We start from the raw sequence: 23,533 nt of genomic DNA, 5'->3' as shown, positions 1-23,533 counted from the left end.
TGTCTGGGTTGACTTGCTACTGAGTAAACTCCAATGCAAAACAGCTAATCTGGAAACCTTTTACCACCAGCAAAAAACAGTAACTAATTATAGAAAAAAAAATCACTAATTTGATGCTAAAATCAGAGCAGGCAGTATTAGTACAGTCGGTATTTACACAATTTTTGTCAAAGGTCTTTAGTCTGGTAAGTAGTTTAAGGGGAAAGACTTTACAAAATGATACTTATGAGCTTACTGTCAGCAGCCAACAAACGGGGAGACAGACAGAATTATGTTCTCAAATTATCTTAAGGGGCAGGCAATAACAGATATAGTGGGTTTAAGACCACGACTATAATAGGGTGGATGGCAGGAAAAATCAAACCACTCATCTGTCTTTGACTTGTAGAATTATTACAATGCAACAAGAATTAAAGTTAAATCACAGCAAGCAACAGCTTTGGAATTCACAGACCCTTAGATCTGAGCAGATTGACCTGGACCTGCCCCAATACAAAGAGTAGCCCTGAATTAGCCTGAAATACACTCAGTGCACAAGAATGAAACCAGGGCTTAATAACAACAGAAGTTCCTCATATTGATCACTGCTACAGTAGCCTTAGCTATATGGTTTATATCCTGCCAATGATATAACAGCTGGCCAGTTTCCAAAACTTCAGGGCAGCTTCCATGTCCCCAAACTGTCAAGCAGCTCAAGATGAGTTCACTAAAAGCCACGTTTGGACACAAAACCCTTCAGAACTATAATATCACTGAAAAAAGTATGCTCTTCTGAGGCTTTTTAGGATCAATGGTCAGCTTGTGCTTTTCTTTGCTGTGCAGGTATGTTCCCTTTGGGAAATAAAAACTTCCATTTTCTTACATTTGCTGATATTTTATTGCTTTCCTTTCGGGAAAGTTATTTTAAAGCTAGAAGTGCTGTGTTTTAACAGACTGTCTCAAGACTGTAACATGGTCTTAAACAGGGCACTTGTTTTTTCTGTCAGCATTAAAGTAGTGTAAACTAACTGACAATATATTTTCTGTGGAAAAACTGTGTTTTATTTCTCATTGTGGGGTTGCTATAGTGTTTGAAAGTGCTTTTTACTGTGTTTTTTTAATAAAAAAGTAACTCCTATGGACTGGTAGTTTTACTGGCAGTTGCTGCTTGTCTTCCCCTGGAAAGTGGCACCATTTTCAGCTTGACCATGAAACAGAATTTCAGCCCCATGGTCAGTCCTTCTTTCAGCCACAAAAATGAAACAGCTAAGCAAACAGCCTTTAGTACCAAAGCAGGCTAGGAATTTACCTCACTGACTGGTGGGTGACTCTGCTGTGGCTATTTATTGTACCTCACAATACTCATATTTTACCCTGAACCCCTCTGGTGTAGCACCTACAGCCACTAAGGACCAGGGGCTAGCCATATCCTCTACTACTGTTGGAGTGCCCTTGGTGGGTATGGCAGAGCCAGTCTTGTCAGCCCTGAGAGAAAGAACATGGAAGGTTTTCCTGTTGTGTCAAAATCATGTGCTCGTCCCTGGGGAAGCAGCTGCTGCCCTTAGTAACACAGCCGGCCCCATTTTTCCTGTCAAAATGAAATAGGAATCCAAATATGTATCTGCTCCTCCTCAAATTCCTATGGCTAGTTACAGTTTACTGGGACTGGCTGAGGGTTTAATTCAGGTTATTGATCCTTCTTGTAGAGTAGGTTTTGATAAAAGAATGAGGGGTACCTCTTTTCCTGAAGAGATTCAAGAATCTGAATCTGAACAGGAAGATGTCGGGACAGATCCAGGGTTTTGCCCAGAGAATTCTAATTCAGACTCTGAGGAGTGCTCAATTTCTGATTAATCCTTGGATAGCGATTCGGTGTTTGGCCCCTCTGCTGCAAAGGTGATCAAAAAGTGTGATGAACTTTGTTGGCTAGGCTTACTTAGGCCCTTGGGCTGATCCAGGGAATATCTAACATTTTTCAGCCCTCCTTTTCCAAACATGTCCAAGGATTTTCTTTCTCCTCATCCAATTTTGGTAAAATACAGAAAAATAGTCTCAACAGAATTCAGGTAAACAGACGTTTAAGATGAAAGTAACAAGGGGGTGCCAGAAAAAAGCTGCAAACCTCCCAAAACCAAGGACAGTCCAATAAGGTTGAATGACTATTCAAGAGACCTTGTGACTCCCTTCCCATCCTGGCCCTATTCTCTTCCAGAAAGTCTTAATCTCCATGTTTCTCCTTGGCAACAGATTGTTTCAGACAGATGGGTTCCGAAAATCATTCATCAGGGTTATAAATGACAGTAGGAGGAAATTCATCCTTTCCAGGAGGTCATTCATCATCCTGCAGATCATACTCTTTTATTCCTAACTGTTCTTCATCACATGCTGTCTCAAGGAGAGATGGTATCAGTTCCTTTTTCACAGGTGGGAGAGATGATTTACTCAAGGATATTCTAAGTGCCAAACAAATAAAAATGCCTGGAAACCATTTCTGGAGCTTTCTTTCCTAAACCTGTTTGCGATTGTGCCTAAATTCAAAATGTTGTCACTTCACAATTTGTTACCTCTTCTTCCTCTTTCGAGTTTCTTGGTAGCACTATACTTAGAACATGCTTATCATCACATCCCTATTTATCTAGACTTCATGCATTTCTTAAGTTTTGTGTGTTTGGATCATATTGTCAGTTCTCTGCCTTACCCTTTGAACTATCAATTGCACCAAGATCGTTCGCATTGTGTGTTTGGATCATATTGTCAGTTCTCTGCCTTACCCTTTGAACTATCAATTGCACCAAGATCGTTCGCAAAGTGTCTGGCTCTAATTATACATCATTGCATACTACACGGTATTTATATTTTTCCATATTTAGATGCCTTGTTTATCTTCACAGAGTCTTTTTTCAAAAAGTCTGGAGTGTCTCTTTTGGGTGAGAGATCTCTTGCCTAAGTGAAGATTACAAGAGAGCATTCAAAAGCCTTTCTTGACTCCCTCACATAGAACTGTGATCCTGGGATTTCAACTGGACATCTCAGTTCAAAGAGCTTTTATTCTGCTGGAAAAAAAAACTATATAGATCTTTATCTAGATCTGTTTCTAAGGTTTTTCATTCAGACTTCAGTCATTGTGAGGGAATACCTCAGAATTTTAGGTTTCATGGCATCAGTGATTATCATGATCCCCATACAAGACCACATATTTTCATAGGTTCATAGGTAGGTACTAGGCTATCGGTCCAAGGGCCTAAGTAAGCCTAGCCAACAAAGTTCCCTGGCTTATGCCACCCAAGAAAGTTAATTTTCTGTGCCCCTTTTCAGCAGAGCCACAGAAGTGATCCCCAGGGTGTATTTCCTATTTCCCATCCACTCATCAAGATTTTTCTTGAAGAGTGCTAATGAGGAACTTTGCTTGACATAGCTGGGTAGCTTGTTCCAGACTATAGGAAGTCTTTGGGACAGGAATCTATCCCTCCAGCATGTCCTGTTTATTGTGGTGACAAGGTTTAAGTCCCTAGAGCATGTAGCTTGGAGGGATTGGAATTTCTTTAGGTGTAGCATGTCCAACAGCTCTGGGTTTAACATAGATTTATATGTTAGGCAGAGATCTCCTCAAAGTAGGCGATATTTTAGAGAGTAAAGCTGGAGTATTTTGAGATGGTCAGTGTAGGGCATCTGTTTGAGGCCAGTAATCCTGTTTGTGAGGTACTTCTCTGGCCTTTCCAGCTGCTGCAGATGTCTTGTGAGGTACATTCCAAAAGGGGCATTGTACTCTATAAAGGGTCTAATGAGTGCCGAGTAGAGGGGAACAATGACCTCTTTTTTCCTGGATGAGAACCCTTTTGTGATGAGGTGTGCCACATAGAAGGATTTCCTGACTACTGTGACAATGTGATTATCAAAGGAGAGACTACTGTCCACCTGGGTCCAAAGGTCTCTTATCACACATTCGGCATTAAGCAGACTACCGTTTATGTGGTAGTTCATGGGTACAGAGTTTTTACCAAAGGGGCTGACAATGCACTTTTTGGCATTGAGCTTGAGGCCATGCCTCTGACACCAGGCATCTGTCTCCATGACGCCCTTCTGTAGGATGTCCACAATCATTTAGGGACTCAACTATGGCCCCTAGTTTGCAGCCATCTGCAAACTTCATTAGCCAGAGGCCTTCTGTGTTAGCCTGTACGTCAGAGAAGTAGATACCAAATAGGAGAGGTTCCATGACTGAACCCGATGGTACTCTACTTGTCACTGGTGTAAAGTCAGATTTGGAGTCTCCAACATTTACAGTGTAGGTTATGTCAGTGAGCCATTTGGTAACCCATCTTGTGACATAGGAATTTATACCTAGTTTAGTGAGTTTTGCTATAATTCCAGAATGGGGGATGGTGTTGAAAGCCTTGGCGAGGTCAAGGTAGGCTGTGTGAACCACCTTACCCTCGTCTATGGCTTAGGTGACTGCCTCAAAAAAATCGATCAGGTTCAGAAGGCATGGTCTGCCTTTCACAAACCTGGACTGGGTGGGGTCCAGAGTTTGGAGATTACCAATGTCTTTGTTTATGAGTTCCATGATGATACGTTCCATGGCCTTGTAGACCAGGCTCATCAGGCTAATAGGACAATAGTTGCCAGGATTAGTGGTGGCTACCCCTTTGTGGAGTGGGATAACTGTTGCTGTGCTCCATTCAGTGGGCACAAAGCCTGATGTGAGACTATGATTGAACATGGTGCTTAGGTAGGGAGCCAGTTCATTCTGAAGTTTATGTAAAACACAGTCTGGGATGTTGTCAGGTCCCATGGATGCTGTGTTTTTGGTTTTAGAGAGTGCAGCTTTTACCTGCATAGATGTGATTACAGGGACTCTGCATTCTTCCTGTATAGATATGTGCCCTTTAGGTGGTGAGAGGGGGGTAAAGTTAGCACTGAATCTATCTGCCAGGATATTGGCAATATCAGTTGGTTCTGTAATTTTTGTGCCATTGTGCTGTAACTCAGGGCATATCTGGGTGTTGCCAATGAGATTTTTGACATAGCTATATAATGCTTTTTGGTTGCCCTTAGAATCAGTGATGATTTTGTTTTCATAGCTAGCTTTGAAGGATCTTATAAGGGATCTCAGCTTCTTACTGAGCCTAACCAGGGAGCTCCTCCACTCATGGGATTTTACTTTCTTTTGCAATTGTTTCTTCCTTCTGTTGTAGAGTTTGTTTATGGCAGGGGACCACCAGATTGGCTTCCTTTTTTTGGAGGACAGCATCTTGGTTCTGTTTGGGATAGCACGATCCATGCACTCGTGTAAGTGATTATAGAGTGCATTTGTGTAGGATCCAGCAGTCGTAACTGTATTGTCCATCTGCATGGGTGTCATGAAGTTCGCCACTTCTGTCTTAAGAAACATAAGTTGGCTTTGGAGAAATTTTTTACTGTGGTTTCTGTAATGGTGGGTGGGGGTGGGCTGCGGATATCTAGGGTGATTATCTTATGGTCGGATCTGACCAAAAAGGAGTTGACTTCAGGTGTAGAACACTAGTCACTCATGTTGGTAATGACTAGGTCTAGGATATTGTTGCCCCTGATGGTGGTGTGGATAATTTGATCCAGGGCACTGGAATTTATGAATTCCAGAAAGCGTTGAGTGAAGGAGTTGGTACATGAGTAGTTTTACCATGGTATGTGAAATCTCTTTGGTCCCAGCAGCAACACACTTTATCTTTTTAGACCCCAGTACTGGGATTTGTCAGAACAAAAATGTTTTGCTATGACAAAAGATATTCTTTAATCCAGGTCTGCCCTTCTCTACCCCAGCTCTAAAGCAGTTAGTCACCACAGACATTTCAGACATTGCTTGGGGAGCAGTTTTGGGAGGGATAAAAGTGCACTGCATGTGAGACACCAAAGACAGATGCAAGCACATAAGTATCAAGGAGATACTTATCCTGATCAAGGCCCTTAACTCTCTGAAGCATATTTGGTTTCCTGGACCTCTACAAGTGGTTACAAACAATACCACAGTTATGTGTTACATCAGCAAGCAAGGGGGGGTCAGGTCATACCCCCTTTGCAGACTAGCCATGTTACCTTGGGATATAGCTTCACACCACTATCTCACTCTACAGGCATCCTACATTCTGGCAGAGCAAAACTGTATGGCAGACACGCTCAGCAGGACCATGGCATACCTTCACAAATGGAAACTAGAACAGATGCTTCCAACATTTGATCCATCTGTAGGGAGTTTGTCAAGTTGACTTCTTTGCCTCATCTCTGAACAATCAACTGGCAAAATTCTGTTCCAGGGCTTAATACAAGAAGGCCTAGCAGAAAGATGCCTTTTCTTTTCTTCAGACAAGAATGTTCCTGTATGCCTTTCCATGCTTTCCACTAATACCTAGGATACTTCTGATAATTCAGAAGGAATCCCCAAGACCACTGCGGTTGCTCCCTTCTGTCTCAGGAAACCGTGATTCTACTTTCTTTTGTAGATAACTGGGGCAGTTACCACAAGCTTCCTCACAAATGGATCCACTCACACAACAACAGGGCTGTTTGATACACTCTGACATCAATCATCTTCAATTGACTGATTGGATAGTAGGGTCTCAATTCCTTTTAGGCACCTGCTTTCTGAAAACATGCAGCAGGTACTAATGGATGGAAGAAAGACTGCTAACTAGAAAACTATGGGCAGGATTCACAAAGCCTCCATGTAAGAGTTACAAGGCTTACACGGAGGCTGCAGTTAAACGGTGTGACGTCAGCATGTCATGCATATGCATGAGCGCATGCTGAATCACACCTAAGGCTTACACGGTCCATGGAAGACAGTAGGGGGCGTGTCCGTAGGCCGAGCCCTGCAGACGGACACACCCCCAGCAGAGTAAAAGTCCCGAAAGTAAACCCTCATGACAGAGTCCATGGAAATGTGAATAAGCACAACACAACACATGCCCCCACAGACTATGAACATAAAATATATAAATGAACATGTTATATATTTTTTTAAAATTGTAAAGATGTTTGCCCGTGAGTGCGCTCGTTTGCGCGGGTGTGCCCGGCGCTTAGCCACAGTTAGCAGTCAGTGGAAAAGCATATAAGAACTACATATGCAAAGTAAGCCAAAAAGCAACAGCGTAGCGGTAGAGACGTCAGCTGAAGAGCAGGCAGTCATGGTTCGAGCCCCCACAACATCAATTTTTATTTTTAGTAAAATAAGCACGAAACAAGTCCCTGACATATATGTACACATATAAATTTATATTTTATGTAAAATGTAATGAAATGGGCCATTTATTTTGAAGAAATGTGAGATAACAAAATAATAAAAAATGCCAGATGTGCCTATAGCTGAGCTACAGTTTAACAAGCTGAGTGCATCTTCCCGTAGGTGAGCAGTGGTTTAACAGGTGTAAAATGAGTGCCCGAAGGTGAGCAGTGGTTTAACAGGTGCAAAATGAGTGCCTGTAGGTGAGCAGTTGTTTAACACGCTGAAACTGTGTGCCCGTAGCTGAGCTGAGCGTAATATGCGTGCTGACAGCCAAATGACGGGTAAACCAGCGTACCCCGTTTGAACGGAGCTGCGTGACGCGCCAACAAGCTAACTGACGGGCAACGTTGAGCAAGCTGTAACAAAACTGCCTTTACACAGACACACCTCCTAGCCTATGTAGACAGTCATAAAATATAAAAAGCAGTGGCCAGGTTCGAACCCAGGATTCCATGCACCATAATCAAGGTACTGAACCACTAAGCCATAACAGCTGTACTTAGAAATGCAGTAATAGCAAATATATAGGAATGAATAGAAAGAGGAGCATGACAAAGCAGGTTTTGTGAAGCTGATAAAATTCCAAAATGGCCAATCACAGATAAGTGCAGGAAAAACAGCATATATAAGCCCCATAGGTGGGAATACACAGCATAACCGATTGTAGAACCAACTTGCAGCCAGAATGTCAGGTGTAGGTGAGGGTAGTTGCTTTTGAGCACAGAGGTGGGGCACTGAGGAGTCCAAATATATGGTTTGGCTCCTTGTCCACAATCATGAGGCCCAACTCATGCAGGGCCAGGTCCTGTGGGGAGCATATAGGGCTGAGGCGTGGGACCAGTTGGCTCATGATCTTACCAGTGCCACAGGGATACCAAGGACTGGTGAGCAGGTCTGTCACCACCATGCGGACCTGAAGAGATGGAAGCAGGACCAACTGAACCGTTGGATCCAGGAGGCCCGGCAAATGCCCAACGCCCCACTACTGAGTAAGTTACATCTAATTATTTATGTAAGAAATTAACCTAGCTGATATTATGGAGATGTGTATTCCAATATTACTTTATTTATATTACAGCTGCAGGTGTCCGTTCTGTGAATCGTAGAGCCTATGGCGATAGGCTGGTGCGGTTGCTCCACCAGGCAGGTCAATAATCCTCTCCCTGTAACTGTAAATAAATATAAAAGTATGACAGTTAGCAAAAGAGTGCAGTGTAGTCACTAAGTAATAAAATGTGCAAGTAACAGTCTAAGAGGGTTTGCAAGTATTGCTTGATTACAAAAGTGTGTTGCAGTCTGTAATCCAAACAGAAAATGAAAATGTCTGAAATAAAGTCTGAAATAAAGATGTCCCACCTGTAATATAATAGTACACAACCTGCAGCAGGCTGAAAAGTACAGCTGCAGAAGCTGAGTAAAACACATGTGTGAAATATATCCCTGTTGAAATACAGAATCTTGACAGAAGTGAGACTGTTGGAAAGGATTGTAATAACTACAGGTAAAACATGTCAATAAAGCCTAGAAGTAAGTACCATCCTGAATTGTAAAAATAAAACAAGTGAGAGAGTGTGAGAAAGAGTTATGAATCCACCAATAAAGTAGTAATAACTCCTGAATAAAGTATACTGCAGTCAGTACAGAATGAAATGAATGTGACAAGCAGAACCAAACTGCGAAATGTGTTCAAAATGTTCCTGCAGCTGGAATGTGTATCCCAAAATCTGGATATGTTGCTCTCAGTCTGCAATATGCAGATAGCATGGTTGTCTGAAATACCAAACATCCACAGTTGTCTATAGCTATATAAAGCAAATGTAGCAGGATGATGTAGCTGAACAGAGCCAGATATGAACGTGTATGAATAAAAATGAAAATGTATATTGATGTAGCAGTAACATTCCTATCACCAACTTGAAGTAGTTATCACATAGGAAACTGTAGGTAGAACTGTAGTGTGTATATATCTGCAGCTATTAGAAATGTACAGCATATGTATTGGTATTTGAAGGTGTTAATTAAATTTTCTTCACCCTACCCTATAACCACATATAATCCATTCCACGTGAAATTGGTATGTGCAATCACAATTAACACCCCTGGAAATTTGTCCTTTTGGGTCATACATATTTGCATGTACGTTGATGCATCTGCCCTGTTCATACATCCAAACCTGATGGCCTGTTGCCATCAATCAACCCTGCATGTTGTTGGACTGTGTATTGCTGTTCAAATTATGCATGTGTTATGCTTGCTGTTCAGTGGTTTGAATATCTGGGTGTTTGGTTAATGGGAATACTAACGCATGCTGTTACAATTAATTGTGAATGGTATTGTATGTTACTAACCCAAACTGTCATGACATAATGCAAAACATAGGACGACAGGGAAGGTGGGTTCCAGCGGTCCCACCTCTCCCACCTCAGCTGGCGAGTGCACCTGGCAGTAGTGCCCAGTCCAGACCTTCCTCCGGTGGCCCTGTGCCAACTGCAGGTGGAAGCGCTGCAGGGGATGGGGCTCATCCCCCCTCTGCAAGTGTGGCCAGAGGAGAACAACCACTCACCCTCCGTAGCGTCCGGACTGTGGTGCGTAGGGAGATCCAGGAAGCTGTTCTTGGGCCCCTACACCAGCTTGAGGCACAGGTGGCACAACTAACAGGCATGCCAGCTGCCCGGCCTACACAGCCCCCAGCACAGCCCCGTCCTGGTCAGTGAAGGCACAGTGGCAACTGCCCATGGGTGGGGATATCAGTTCCACTGTTGCCATCTGTGGGCTCATGGGCTCTAGTTTTCTAAACATCCATCCCCGTCAATTGTGTAACCCCCCCCACACGTGTCATACACCACCCCTGTATGCGTCTTGTTTGTCTTGTCTGTTGACCTACCCAACCTACCTCCCCAGCTGTACTGACTTCCCGTACCTGACATACCACTCTCACCTGAAAAAAAAAAAGGGCACTCTGTACCCACAAAAAAATTACGCCCCATACATAGCTGCCCATTTCCCACACATGTCTGCTGGACATGGAAACTGTCAATTACAATTGTCTGTACAACAAGTATTATTGTTGTCCTTACACCTCTCTCAGGGGTGGAAGGTTTCAAATGTCACACCAAATTACAAACATATGCACAGCTGTTGCTGATGAGGAAATGGGCAGCTATGGGCCTTACCTACATCCCTCCTGCAAAACCCAAGCTTGTTTCCCTACTGTCTTACCCTCTTTGTGACCCCTTTTTCACCACTTTCCTGTCTCCCCATTTTCATTTCTTTCAAAGAAAATAGCGCGGGTGTGTGCAAGAGTAAGCACTTTTAAGCGGTTGTAAGCGGGTGTGCGCGGAGCTGAACGCCAGTGCACATGTGGGAGCTCCACGCAAACCAGCGCTAACCTGGTTACAACTGCTTAAAAGTGCCTTAGTCACTCTGAATGACAGGTCCTGTAGTCTGTTCAAAAGCAAAATAAAATCCCACTGTCAGTCCCGAACCCAGGACCTTGGAAACAGTAGTCTGCATGACTTACCACTAAGCCATGACTATTATATAAGAATGTTGTGCTACAATAAATATATCATGTAATAGTAGGAATGAATGTAAAGGGAATATAGGATGTGTAGTACACAAAGCATGTCATGTATATTTACTGTCAAATCTAGTGGATTTCTATAATAGTAATGTGTGAACAGAAACAGCCATGCTAGTTGGTAGCTAGTAGGTAATAATGTCACTGTAGCACCTTGCAAGCCACACACATACTCACAGCAGGATAATCACTGACCATACCCCACAACCTCTTACAGGAACACATCCGGACCAAGTAATACAATATGTGGAGCAAAGGGCCAAAAACAGGGACACATTCCAAATAATGTTACAACAAACTTAGACAGTTCAGAGAGTAACAGGTTCTGCATTTTGTTGGATGTTTAGAAGGGTATGAAGTCTGAAACTTAAATGTTTGTCACTATAGTCTGACTTGAGCCCAGAGTGATTTGCCAGAAAGAGCTGTTCATGAGATATTGACCAAAATATGAGGCAGAAATGTGGACAACCTGCAAATATCTGTACACTTGAGAGGTCTGACACTGCCATATTTGAATAGTTAAAAGCCTAGACATAGCAACAGTGACTGTGTTACAAGGATGCCCCACAGACTCCATGTGAAATGTGCAAACAGTAGGCAGAAAGGTGTTACAACACATGCAATGGTAACTATGAAGTACTGAAAGTATGCACCACTTGCACTGCAGAAATAGTGTAGTAATACATATGCTCATGCTATCCCACAGTCACAACTGCAGAATACCAGACAATTTAATGGGTGTGCCCCACTGATATGTACCATTCCATGAGACAGATAAAAGATGCACCTGAGAGTCTCTGGGGCCTGCTCAGCAGCATACTCAAATACCCTAATAGATGTCAAGGCCCACACCATGGCCAGACCACACTGCACGCAGTAACACCCTAGCAGATATAGCAAGCATTCCAAGGTGTGAATGTACATGGAAAATAGGAAAGCCACAGCAACACACTACAGTCAAGACACCTAGCAGGCATACAAGTAGTGAATGTAAAGGGCAAATATTGAAGCCATACAACAAAGTGCAAGAGCCACTGCTATACACCAGTTACACCACATGTCCCACAGGAAAGCACACACACCCACATTAACAGTAGTAGTAGTCTTAGGTGTCAGTGTACATACACACTTAGTACAGGAAACTGGAGAAATGAATGGAGAAATGTTAATCTACAACACAGCCAGAAATATGAGAGAGATACTAACCTTTACACTCACAGAACAGTGTCCACAGCATATCAGCATGGTCCCTGCCCTTAAAATCTGAAAGGGCTACGCCTATCTCACATACCTTTTTATAGCACTGTCCTGAAATCACAGTGAGAACTGCAATCAGTACACAACTGGCTGCATGCAATTACCAAATGCTGGCTAACAATTGGTGCAGAGGCCATCACATGGACATATGCAGATATCTACAAAAGCATGCTGTACTCCCAGTCCACACATGCAATACTTTCATTGCACCCTGTGGAGGTAGGGAGAGAAAGAGAGAGCGAGAGACAGAGAAAAAAAAAATTAAACATACACAAACAAAATCTGTCAGCAACAACCTGGCAAGTGGAGCAGCAGGACACAAAACCAGACGGCAACACAAGCAGCTGTGACAAACACAGGTAATGTAAAGTAATACTATAAAAGTCAACATACTGTGAACCCTCCATATGTGTCATTGGTCTGTATCCATATGTATATAAAGATGTGCAAAGGGCAGGGGACATACAGCAACTATCAGTAAAGGCTGTACATACATATGTATGTGAGAGCATCTATGTGCACATATCAATGTAGGTTGAATGTAGGTTGTAGTGCAATGTACAAAGTAGGTTTCACAGTTATGTATGCTTAGCAGTATGTTAGTGTGTGTATACAGTTTTGTAAACAAACATGTAGATATACCTATCTATCTTATGGATACGTATGTATGTATATATATATATATATATATATATATATATATATATATATATATATATATATATATATATATAATATGCATATATGTATACATACATAGAGAGAGATGTAGGAATACATAGACAGATGTAGATAGATAGAATATGTACAAACATATATATGTAATACACACATACAGATATAGATATATGTAGATACATATACACAGACAGACAGATCTGGCTATCTACAGGTATGACTGTATATGACAATCTCACACTCCCCCTGTCCCACACCCTCTGTCACTCTCACCCCCTCTCTGTCACACCCCCACTCTCCATATCTATAGCAATATATGTACATCAATATATATATGTGTATATGTATGCAGACATATATATATATATATATATATATATATATATATATATATATATATATATATATATATATATATATATATATATATATATATATATATATATATATAGAGAGAGAGAGAGAGAGATGTATATATATTCTGAGTGAGGCACATGTGTACAGATGTATTGCAACAGGTGCCTGGTGACAAAGGCATGGAGTGAACACCAGTGTCAAAACTGGAGTAACATACCCCATTTCAAATCACCTACACCAGTAACCACCAGATATGTGATTGGCTGCCCACCACTGCATGTGTCAGGGGTGAACAGGGTCAATAAATGTGTACAATAGTCCCCCCAATGATATTCACAGTGGCACACTATTCCTGGAATACCTGCACATGGTATGTGTCAGCAGACATGGTGTGTCAGCTATGGACATGTAGGTCAGTGTACCCCTCCACACCACATAATGGCTGCCATGGTATGTACCTCACATAACAGCTACAGATATGGAGAAGGACACAGTGACATGTACAACACTGTGACAATGCACTCAAACACATTATCAATGCACAGTGACTGACAACACCACAGAGTACACACATACTACCCACATAGAGGTTACCACTCCTGGATTTACATACTTAAGTCACACCCATGACAGATGTCCAACAACCATAGTAACACCTCACACCATCCACAACCTAAATGACTGCTGTGTGTCGTCCGTGACACTGCAATAGAGAGCACATGGTGGAGGTACAGGTTCCTACCCACAGATAAGACATACCCTGCAATAAACCACACAGCGTTAAGAAGCAAGACTCCCCATGAGTACATGTCACACATACCCCTGCCGAATGTTAGTCTGATAGGTAATATGCCATATGAGTCACCCTGTGTAACTGTTTGACAGCAGCAGGTACCATCACATCACATGTGTCACAATGGTCAGGGTAGCAGAACAGTATGCTGCTGTAGTCCCAGGGGCAATAACATATTGTATTGTATTGTATTGTAATGTATTGTATTGTGTTGTATTGTATTGGTATGTAGAGGTGCCTCCTTCGTGTAGTGGAACCACTGCTGCTGTGCGCCAGTGTACAGGTACATATCCTGTAGTCAGGCTAGTGTTACATAGCACTTCTATATGTGTGTTTAGCTCCTCTTAGAGTTCATGTAGCATGCAACCGGGGATACCATCAGGTCCCATTCATGTTGTGTATCCTGCTTTCCTGAGGGCGGCTCTCACCTGGACATCTGTGATGACAGGGAGGTTACAGTCAGCTGGGATAAGTATGTCTTATTTTGGGGGAGAGGGAGGGGGAAACCTGCACTGAACCTGTCTGCCACAATGTTGCCAATATCTGTGGGTTCAGGGAATTATTTGTTGTTGTGTATTAACTATGAGCATAGTGGAGGGTTTCTGACAGGTTGCTAACATAACTGAAGAAGGCCTTGTGGTTATCTGTAGTGTCCCTGTTGATTTCCCTCTCAAAGTTGCCCATGGATGTTTGTATGAGAGAAAATAGCTCCTTACTAGTGCTGATCAGACATGCTTTCCCTTTATGGAATTATGCTCTGTCTTGCAGTAGCTTCCATCTTTTGTTATACAATCTGTCTATGGCTGGGGTCCACCAGACAGGATGCTGTCCCTTTGTGGAGAGTGCCTTGGTCTTATATGGGATTGCATGATCCATGCATTCTCGGAGATGTCCGTAGAAATAATTTGTGAAGGGGTCAGCATTGTGGGTTGTGTCTTCCACTGGCCCAGTGGGCTGAAAGGATACCATGTCACTGTTACCAAGTGTAAAGTTTGCATTTGAAATGTTATTCACTATAGTTGTTTGTGCTGGTGGTGGAGGTGGGATATGTATATCCAGGGCAATTAGTTTGTGGTCAGCTCACAGTAGTTGATGATGTACCCCATACAGTACCTCGATACAAACCCCCAGAGTGAGGAGGTGCTTTGGACCTGAATCAGTGTTCTGACTGCTGGGGTTTGGTAGTATGTCGTATGGAGTGTGCCAAGTACTGTTGCACAGTTGTTGGCTGAGCACTGATACCTGGCCATTTACATGTGTATCCACCAATAGACAGACAGATGCTATATATGTGAGATATGTTGTATCACAACAGTTGAGTAGCATGTGTAGTATGTGTGCCAAATTCTGCTGACATATTTTGCTGATATCATGTTATTTTCTTTTTCAGGACCATGGCTCACCAGCGCAATCCAGCTTACTCAGCAGCTGAGGATGGGGAGATACACAAGAGCCTGGAGCGGGATTATGCAATACTCTTTTCCCGCACCAGCCAGAATCAGCAGGAGAGGGCTGCACTGTGGCAAGACCTGGTCCATCGGGTAAATGACATAGGCACGCATAATAGGACATATGAGCAGGTATGACATCACTGCAGTGATTTAATCAGAAATGTCCGTCAGCGTGCATGGGATATCCACAGGCAACAGGTTGCCACAGGTGGTGGTGTGGCTACACATCCCCCACTCACCAGACTGGAGGGACTACTCATAAGTGTTGTGGCTCCAGCCTGCCAACAACAACAACAACAGCAGACATGCATTATGATGGAGGCTGGAGCCATGCAGCAGCAAGACTACGAGCATGCAGGTAATATGCCATATGTATAGTTGACTGTTGTGTACACTGGTAGTTAATGCATGTGTGAGGTGTGTCCTTGGTTTGTAGCTGTCATCATAGTATTTATTGTGCAAGTGTGATATTCTCAATATCAGCAGCTGACCTGTGAAAGGCGACTGTTGTACTACTGACCTGTATCATACTCAGTAACAATGCCACAGTTGTGCCCACTGACATTAGTTTCCTCACTTCTGCAGGTCCCTCCGGTGTAACAGCAATGCAGCCTATCCATGCTGGTAAGTGTGTATTAACAATACCTTTAATAGTCTTGATAGTAATAGTAATATTAGGCTCACTGAATAGTGCTCTGTGTATGCATGCAGGTGTGTCTGTGTGTTGATATCTCGCATACTGAGTAGTGTGCAACTGTGTGCAACTGTGTGCATGTGTACATGTGTGCAACTGTGTGCATGTGTGCATGTGTGCATGTGTGCACCTGTGCACGTGTGCATGTGTGCACCTGTGCACCTGTGCATGTGTGCATGTGTGCACATGTGCATGTGTGCATGTCTGCATGTCTGCATGTGTGCATGTGTGGACCTGTGCATGTGTGGATGTGTGCATCACTGGTAATATTGTGTAGACATTGTAAACTGTGTTTCCTGTTTCCCTCCCACAGGTTCTGGTGCTGCTCTGGTGTCATGCAGCAGGGAACCTGAATCAGGTGCCATGGGTACAGATAATGATGTCATCTGTGTAATGGCACAGGAAGGTATGCCAGGGTCCATCATTGGTCAGCCAATTGACAGTACACAGCTGTCAACCCCATCAATGTGAACAGTTATCCCTCCAATACACCCTTTGTCACCAATGTCCCTAGGTGATGGACAGGATACAGTGGGCATTGACCAGGGTAATGTGGTATCTGTGGCACATGCGTCCCCACACAGCAGCCATGGGCATGGCCCTGAGATGGTACCACACAGACAGATGACCAGGGGTTCTCGTGGGAGCATCCGTGGGCGTACTGTTCCTGTTAGACATGCCCACAGAGGTCTTACAACCTCAGCTATGTTTCGGGCTGTCATGCAGGCACAGTCACATATGGAACGGTACACCAGACAGGGTCTGAGGGAGCTGACAGCATGTCACACAGCCATGACTGACAGTATGCGTGACATTGCGGCTGCCATCCGTAATTTCAACGATGTCATAGACAGATGTTGTGGGGACATATTAGACCGGTTCCACAACTACATGTCCATGAGCCAGGGTGATGGTGGATGGTTGAGGCGTTGACGTGGGTGTATGCCAGCAACAGCAGCAGCTGGCAGTCGTCGCAGATGACAACAGGGCCGCGGCCGCCCCCATAGTGCCAGCAGTAGCCTCAGCAATGCTGGGTCTGTGCTGTCATCAGACCGCCCCAGGAGACCATGTGCACGTGGCTCTGGCCAGACCCTACAGGGATCTGTGTCCAGTCAACGAACACCTGCTTCTGATGACAGTACCCAGTCTGGGTTGGGACCGGATATGGTCCGTAGCACCCCTGCAAGGCACAGGTACCGTGTCCGTGGCCAGAGACACTGATCTGTATGACCTGGCAGGTGCAGTCTGTGGCTGTCCACAAACACCAGTATATGGCAGACATGAGGTGGAACTGTGTGCATCCATACACACATGCGAATTGACAACACCTAGGGCTACCGCATACACGCACACACTGCATCAACATTGCCCCACCTTGTACTGCTGTCCCTCACCAACACACATACACATACATGTCAATTGGTGGTATCGGTGGCTGACTCAGGCATACCAAGTTCACACCCTGTGCATATGATGAAACTTTGCCACCTCCTGCAATCTGTAACATCAGTGCAGGTACAGGTTAACATGTTGCTGATGCACAGGGTGACTACATAGTTGTGTAGTAATAGTATCATGTTGTTAACAGTACTGTGTGCTGATATAATTGTGGGTATATCCCAGCATGCCTGATGCAGTAAGGATATGATTGTCATGTACTGTTGTCTACACCCATGGTAAGTACCATAGTGTATCATCTGCACATGTTGGCATACTGGTGGTAAGGATGTCAACAGAAGGCTACATACATAGGTAGCACAGGGGATAAGGTAATAAAAGTATTGATACGCAATGATGGACATGTAAACTGCAAGTGGCATGTTGCCCACACTGGACTCTGCAATGCGGATGTTTGAGGATGTTGATATGTGTGCAGTACTACACGACTGGTACAGGACACACAGGAGCACCCTAGCACTGCAAGCTCACATCTCATACCATGCTAGACAGCCCCAACACACAAAACTAACTGTCACAGGAGGGAGAGTCCCCATACATGTCAGAGATACTGTGGTGGCAGGCCAGGTAGCATACATCCTACTAAGTATGGAACCACTGAGTGAAGGCTCAGTGTCTGTTATTTGACATCTGTATTACTGCAGGTATGAGCACCAGGGTTTCCATCCAGTTATTGTACATCCTGATGGTACATGGTCTGTACACTTGTGTGCGCTGAGACTGGACCCTAGCCATCTGACCTGTGTATTTCCATGTACATGTGTATAGTGCCTGCATATTTGCACTGTTACCTACTGGAAGTGGTACAGCTTGTTTGTTGTACAATGGACTACATGCAGCCCTGCTTACTGTAGCTTTGTTTGCATGTATGTTTGCTTGCAGTTACCTGGAACACTGATCCCACCTGCAATGCAGAGTTACAGAGCTTCTGTGGACTCCTAGTGACATCTGCATAGCTTACTATATGTATGTCCATGTCTCACTTGACAGAACATCACTGTTTGTCCTGTTCACATGTACGTTGCCTGTGACACATTGCATATGACTTACCTGGAATTTGTCCACATGAGCAGTCATATATGCCAGTGCTAACTAATCACAGGCACTACACCCTCACATACTCACCTTCTCTTGAACCACCTGCTTCGCTAGGGACAGCTTGCACCTGTCACCCCTGGGCTTTTGGATATTGGCAAAGGCTCTTGCTAACCCCATAGTGGCTTTTTTAGGCAAGGCTCAAAGTACAAACCCACCTCCATAGGTATCACAAGGGATAAGAATAAGAAGAGTAATGCTACTCAACGCCAGAAGTCTAAACCTCAAGATGCACGCACTCAAATCTCTCATTAGCATGGAGAACATCGATATCTGTGCAGTAACAGATACCTGGTTCAGGGCTACCGAGAGCACCCTAGCCCTACCAGGTTATACCTCATACCATGCTTTTCGGCCCCAAAACTTGGACCAAACCACAAAAGGAGGGGAAGTATTGATATTCATCAAAGATACCCACACCTCCAGGTTGGTGGCAAAGCACGAAGCATCAGGGACTATCCATGTGCAACTAACAATGGGTAAAACTGCCTTCCAGGTTATAGCCTGCTACAGACCACCCTCCCAAACCCAGGAACCCCACTCGGCCTACCTGAGAACACTGGAAAATATGAAGGTCTCTCCAAACACCATTATATTGGGCGACCTCAACTACCCAAACATAGACTGGGAGCATTACTCTAGCTCCAACACCCTAGCCCAAAGGTTCCTAGAATTTATAAACTCAAATGCTATGGAACAACTTGTTACCACTCCCACAAGAGGGGAAAACATACTGGACGTAATCATCAACAACATGGGGACTCTATGCTCCAGACCAGAAGTGTATCCCTCACTGGTAACATCAGACTATAAACTAATCTCACTGGATATTCACATCCCAACCCCACCCCCTGCCCAGAAAACCACAGTGAAAAACTTCTCTAAAGCAAATTCACACTCCTCAAAACCGAGGTGGAATCCTTCAAAGCCCCTGGACCTGTGGAAAATATGGCCCAGACAGCAGAATCCTCTATAAACGCATTCTATGGACACCTTCAGGAATGCATGGATCATGCGATCCCAAATAAAACCAAGACCCAATCCTCCAAAGGCAGAAGTCCTGTCTGGTGGACCCTAGCCATAAACAAACTATACAATAGAAGGAGGAAGCTACTAAATGATAGAGCAAAATCCCAAAAAGGGAAGGCATCACTGATCAGTATTAGCAAAAAACTACGGGCACTCATAAAATTGTCTAAGGCCACCTTTGGGAGGAATTTGCACAGGGCACTAAGGATAATCACAAGGCTTTCTTTAGTTATGTTAGGAACCTGGGTGGTAATTCCCAGATATGCTCAGAATTAGTCCAAAATGACAAAAGAAAGACCGAACCCACAGACATTGCCAACATCCTAGCTGACAGGTTCAGCGCAAACTCCCCCCCCCCTCCACACCAAAAGGGCAAATATTTATCCCAGCAGAGTGCTGCCCCGCTGACATCTCAGATGCTCAGGTAAGAGCCGCCCTCTCCAAAGCAAAAAACACAGCATCAATGGGGCCAGACAGTGTCCCGGGCTGTGTCCTACATGAACTCCAAGAAGAGCTAAACCCAAACATAAAACTACTGTTCAATCTCAGCCTTACTACAGGATATGTGCCCAAAGAGTGGCGTACAGCAACAGTGGTCCCAATCCATAAAGGTGGTGCCTCAACGGACCCTGGAAACTATCACCCCATAAGCCTGACTAGCTTGGTCTACAAAGCTATGGAAAGGATCATCATGGACCTCATAAATAAAGATATTGGGGACCTACAGACACTGGATCCTACCCAGTTCGGCTTTGCTAAGGGCAGATCCTGCCTCTTAAACCTGGTTGATTTCTTTGAAACAGTCACCAAGGCCATTGACGAGGGGAGGGTGGTCCACACAGCCTACCTGGACCTCGCAAAAGCCTTCGATACAATACCCCACTCGGGCATTATAGAGAAGCCCACCAGCTTAAATATAAACCCCTATGTCACTAGATGGATTGCAAACTGGCTCAAGGACAGAACCCACATGGTTAGAATTGCTGGAGCCATGTCAGACTCCAAACCAGTTACGAGTGGTGTCCCACAAGGCTCAGTCCTGGGACCTCTCTTGTTCAGTATATATTTCTCGGAGGTACAGGCCAACACGGAAGGACTGTGGCTAACCAAGTTCGCAGATGATTGCAAACTGGCCGCCATAATCGACTCTCCAGCCGACACAAGCATCCTCCAAAAGGGCCTCATAGAAACAGACAACTGGTGCCAGAGCCATGGCCTCAAGCTAAATGCCAAAAAGTGTATAGTCATCCCCTTTGGCAAAAACAAAGTGCCCACAAATTACCACATAGGTGGTAATCCATTAAGTACAGAAGAAGTAATTAGGAACCTGGGGACCCAAGTTGATAGCAATCTCTCATTTGACAACCACGTGGCCAAAGTGGTTAGAAAAACATTTTATATAGCCCACCTCATCATGAAGGGATTCAAATCTAGATCAGGGGAGGTCATCGTGCCTCTTTACTCATCCCTCATCAGGCCCATAATTGAGTACAATGCCCATGTTGGGATGTACCTTACAGACACCTGCAGCAACTGGAAAGACCCCAAAAGTACCTCACCAAGAGGATTAAAGGGCTCAAACAGATGCCATATGCTGCCCGGTTAAAGAAACTCCAGCTCTACTCAGTGGCATACCGCCTGTTCAGAGGCAATCTGTGCCTGACGTATAAAGCCATGTCCAACCCGGAATTAATGGACATGCTGCACCTCAGAATATCCAAATCCCATCGAGCTACGTGCTCGAGAGACTTGAACCTCAGCACTGAAATAAATAGGATATGCTGGAGGGACAGATTCATAACCCAGAGGCTCCCTTCACTCTGGAATAAAATCCCAGTCCAGGATAGGCAGAGTCCCTCATTGACTCTCTTCAAGAGGAATCTTGATGAGTGGATGGGAGATCGTAGGTTTACCCTGGGTATCACTTCTGTGTCACTGTTAGACAGAGGCACAGTATACTAACCTCGGAAAAGGGCATAGCAAAATAAATTTAAAATGGGTGGCGAAAGCCAAACACATTCTGGCTAGGCTTATAAATGCCCTAGGGCAGATAGCCTAGTATGAACCTATGAACCTATGTACCTTGTTCCCCATTGGCCCTATGTGCTGTTAATCACCATGGCAATCACAATACTATGGTAGCATGTGCAAAGGTCACTTGTCAGTCACCTCTATGGTACAGTTGTGGAATATGTGGGTCATTTGGCAATGTCACAGCTGCCACATGTACACAGTCAACCCTCTCCCCTACACATGGACGTACAACCCATGTATGAGATGCAACCACATAGCCAAACTGGGGACTAAGCACTCTGAACCCAGTACTAGCATAACCTGTCAGGTGGCATGAAATACTACAGTGACTACAATACCAGTCTGATGTAGACCTACACTGACAGCAATCCAAACATGTGAACACACTGGGCCATTCGTGGAGCCTCAGAATCCCATCCTGCCTGAGCAGCAGACACCTCTGCAGCTGGCACACAGGCATACGTTAAGCCAGAACACAGCACATGCAACACATAGCACACAAATCCTGTGTGCCAAATAGTCACAGCCTGTACGGCTAGACAACACACCTGCTACAGTTGTGTTAGGTACCTTCATTGTCCGGTACAGTGAGGTCCCGCTCACCAGGCTGGACAAGGTAAAGGTCACAGTGATATACCCGTGGGGCACTATGGTCCACCACATAACACAAGCATACAGATCAGTCAGAGGCATGGACACATATGACTCAGTCATTGTCCATGCCACTATAGCTGACCTGTGATGTACCTCCCTGGACTACATGATAGGGAACATGGAAGGGCTCTCTGAGCATGTGGCACAGGCTGGTATGACCCTGACCTTGGTTGGCATCATACCCTCACCAGGAATACTGACGTATTACTGAATGCTGATGAATTACTGTAGCTACAACACCCTAGCTGAAAGGTTTCTAGCATGTAGTCACTGCATTGCTATGGAACAAGTTGCTACCACTCCCACAACAGGTGAAAACATGCAGCACCTGTTCATCAACAACATGTAGACTATATGCCCCAGAACAGATGTGTATCCCTCGCTGCTAGGATGATACCATATACATCTCAAACTGTATATACACATACCACATGCAGCACCCGCACAGAAGACCACAGTCATAATGTTATCCAGTGCAAATACCATGTATTCACATGTGGCAGGCGTCAGACATGGGAACTATTGAAGGTCACAGGTACATATGTGTATTTGGCACACACATACATCATCTGTGTCCATTGCCATTACTGGTTTAATCGATGTCATGCATTATTGTGAACAACAACCCACACACATGGGCATTCTGTGTGACAAAAACACATGTGGCATGTGTGGAATTCAAAGCCATAACTAACTGTGCTATGACAGTAGTGAGAGACGCAGTAGCAAAGAGTGCTATTTGCATTACTGGGAGATTTGGCCTCTTCCGCTGTACTTGTAGGGTGCTGACATCATCTCTGTGTAGAGATTGGAATATGCAGCAGCTGGTGTGTTGTACTAGTTGGCAAAAGGGTTGGTTCTCTCACACATGTAATTGTACACACCCTACTGTTATCCAGTGCAAATACCATGTATTCACATGTGGCAGGCGTCAGACATGGGAACCATTGAAGGTCACAGGTACATATGTGTATTTGGCACACACATACATCATCTGTGTCCATTGCCATTACTGGTTTAATCGATGTCATGCATTATTATGAACAACAACCCACACACATGGGCATTCTGTGTGAAACACATGTGGCATGTGTGGAATTCAAAGCCATAACTAACTGTGCTATGACAGTAGTGAGAGACGCAGTAGCAGAGCGTGCTATTTGCATTACTGGGAGATTTGGCCTCTTCCGCTGTACTTGTAGGGTGCTGACATCAT

Source organism: Protopterus annectens, chromosome 4.part0 (assembly GCF_019279795.1).
Source record: "Protopterus annectens isolate FY-2018-M chromosome 4.part0, PAN1.0, whole genome shotgun sequence".
In the NCBI taxonomy this organism is placed as follows: domain Eukaryota; kingdom Metazoa; phylum Chordata; order Ceratodontiformes; family Protopteridae; genus Protopterus; species Protopterus annectens.
This window is presented reverse-complemented; position numbering follows the sequence as displayed.